This window comes from Anneissia japonica, unplaced genomic scaffold (genome assembly GCF_011630105.1).
Source record: "Anneissia japonica isolate Jap-2015-1 unplaced genomic scaffold, ASM1163010v1 scaffold287978_len313048_cov192, whole genome shotgun sequence".
Lineage (NCBI taxonomy): Eukaryota > Metazoa > Echinodermata > Crinoidea > Comatulida > Comatulidae > Anneissia > Anneissia japonica.
Genome location: NW_022753122.1, coordinates 1 through 3,231, shown reverse-complemented (window position 1 = coordinate 3,231; position 3,231 = coordinate 1). Strand labels below are relative to the sequence as shown.

General features: G+C 32.1%; 1 long non-coding RNA gene across 1 annotated transcript in view; it reads right to left on the bottom strand.

The window, feature by feature from the left end:
* Nucleotides 1-2,996, bottom strand: part of LOC117122717 — a 4,661-nt gene extending 1,665 nt beyond the window's left edge. Inside the window, exons 1-2 of the long non-coding RNA XR_004447741.1 lie at nucleotides 1,749-2,996; nucleotides 1,097-1,285 (exon numbers count right to left, since the gene is read on the bottom strand). This is a non-coding gene — a long non-coding RNA (uncharacterized LOC117122717). The remainder of the gene's footprint in view (nucleotides 1-1,096; nucleotides 1,286-1,748) is intronic.
* Between the last annotated feature and the right edge of the window lie 235 nt (nucleotides 2,997-3,231).

The following is a 3,231-nucleotide window of genomic DNA, read 5'->3' as shown; positions in this document are numbered from 1 at the left end:
GTAGCAACCCAATGATTATTTTTCTTTTCTTACGTATCCCCTAGGTCACTTGGCAGAGAGAATGTTTGTTCTGATTCTTAATTATTATTTCCACGATCCGTGCTCACGGTACAGTACTTTCAAAATTATATACTGTACTTGTTTTTTACCAATAATGTCTGTCTAATTTATAGTTGTTGTAATTAATACACACACATAAATAAGAAATAAAATAAACACAAATCGTAATTAACTTTGGAACTTCAAACTTTAATAACGAATATTTTGATTTCTCCTGTCTTTTTCAAAGTAAATAACAGTTTTGAGTATAAACTTGATCGCAAAAAGGCACACAATACAACACACGTATAAATTCACAAAAATTAGTGAATAATATAAATCTGAGTAGTTATAGCATGGCCTGTACTATTATGCGTAATGGATACTTATACCATGGAGGTATTACCTCCATGCTTATACAGTACTCACTTATATAAAAGCCCAAAAATAAATTATATTACATATTTATAATTGTTGTGTATGCACGTCTCTTATATTTTAATTCTTGTTACAGGTATCTTTCGTAAAAAATATTTGAAGTTGTTTTGCTATGACAAATACTGTACAATAAAACATGTGTACAGAAAAAAGAAAATAAAACTGTAATAAAGATTATGCTATAAATAGATTATAAATTATGTTAGGGAAGTTTTATTTATATTTTATTTAAATTGTATTGCACATTGTCTTTGTCATAATTACAATTTTGTATGTGTAAATTTACATTTATCCTAACATACATTTATTGCATAGTATATTTCATTATAACATTACTTACTTCAGTTCTTAAAATTTTCGTTCCCTAGATTTTTTCACATACATTTTTATTTCATTCCCTTACATCTTCCCTTCTGTACATGGCTTCTTTTTCTAAGACAATATGTTTGATTTTATTGAATACGCCAGTGGCGAATCCAAAGCATTATAATATTGGGGATCAGGGAATTATTTTCATAGAAGTAGGGTCTACACCACCACAGGCCCACCATGGCCGGAAATGGCCATCTCAGACCAAAGTTTGAAAGTAATTTTTATTTTTTCTCCATTTTTAAAGTACCTTAGGGGGCCCGAACCAGGTGTCCCCCAACCACCTTTTGAATCCGGCACTGTACATATTTTTCTTGAAGTACGATTGTTAACATTCTTTACATCATATGCATCTGATTTTACATCGAGTGCAGCTAATTCTGTGATTTTGTATACAGACTGGAGCTTACAGCTGTTTACAGGTATCTGGTGATGTCAACTGAAATAGAAATGAAATTACGAAATTACCCAAAACAAGCATCAAATAGAGAATTTACAACATACAGTGCCAGTACCTACCTTCAAAGTGATTGTGAGTGAATTGAAGCACTGACAATGCTCCATGAGTAGCTACAGTACAACATGAAAAACACATGAAAGTTATCCATGACACTGTAAATAATTATAGTATTGCTGTGTAAGTGGAAGTAGTGGTAAAGGGCTTTGAGAAAGGCGTTGCTTTTTGTATTTTAATATTCTTCACTTAGAATGGTTGACAAGTTAAGTAAAATAAATTATTATGTATGATTAAAAATCCTACATTAGTTAATAAATCAGGAATATTGCACTAAGTATAAATAAGTGTCGACGTAAGTGTACTGTGCTGCAGATAAAACAATTTTGATTTTGTTATGTTACATTATGAAACAGAGGAGTGCTTAAATATTATTTTTTGGTGCTACCTGTTTTTTCACCCAACTACATCATTGGACCAAACATTGCATTATGCAACCAATAGTTACATAATAAAATGTAATTAAGTTTAGCAGTCGACTCTAAATCTTGGTTCAGTTGATTTGTTTTGGTACTACAAATTGTTAGGAGATGCGTCTTATTTGGTATGAGGAACCGGTCAGCTTGTAAACGTCAAGCAAACTGTCTTCAACAATGCTTTAGATTGCCTCTGGCGGTGAGATCTATAATAATGAATATACAGGTATAAGATCAATGAAAACACTTTAAAATATGAAACGCCGTTTACGAAACAATGCGATGATATGGTTTTTGCTTTGACACGAATTTTGCTTCAATAAGAATTTTGCTTCGATACGAACTTTGCTTTGATAATAATTTTGCCTCGATAGTAATTTTGCTTCGATATTAATTATGTTTCGATACGAATTTTGCTTCAATGAATCGTCAACTGATGATTCCCCCCCCCCCCCCCCACCACCTTTCTATAGACCAGAAAAAATAGAATCTTGAAAATAGAGGGTAAATTCACTTATTAGTATTTGCACTTTAGTTAGTTACCAATCCAGGCCATTTGTCACCGATTCATTTTCAGTGGCAGCCAATTATATCCCATTATGTGGAAATGATCCCAATACTTATCATACGCTACACTCTCATTCAACTTTGATATTGGACAAACTGCCAACAAAAATAAAATGGAGTAGGAACGTATTTACATCTAGGTAATTAATCTGATCGTATCAACACAATTGAACTTTTTATTTTAAAAAAAATATTGTAATATTATTATTTGATGCGTAATGTTACTATCGAGAAACCCAGTAGGCTTACAGTACTTTCTTCAGTTCCGGCGAGGAGCTCTAGGTGTACCTGTGTAATCGATTGAAAATTTGAACAGGGTTTTAGATATCTAGGTTTCACTGATGGTCGGTTCACGATAAATGCAGTTCGATATGCAGCTGTATTTAAAGGCTGACAGCCTTCTTTAAATTAAATTTAATAACAAAAGTTATAATTCACAATTATGTTTTTCAGGCAATTGACCTAGACTTAACATCAGCAATAAAGTCTCCACCACGACCGGTAATCTGCGTCCCAAAGAAAATTGACTAGGGAGGCTTGCATACTATGGGATGGAATGCAAGTTGAGTGCCCAAATACTTAACTTTTTAACATAAATAAGTCACATATCTCTCTATGCGCTTTTTAATCAAATGATAAAATATGTTTTTTTCACAGGTTCCCTTAGCAAAATTATTGATTATTGTTTTACAGAGATCAGTTTTATAATTTCTATAGAATCTTTATACATATTTCTATAGAAATTATAAAGCTGATCTCTATAGACTTCTATAGAGATCACAAACAAACGTATTTGTAGTCTTTGTTGACGAAGATCGGGAGTCTACACTCTTAAAACAGCCTGGTCAAAAAAGTGACCAGATTTCCTAATTAAATATTTTTGACTAA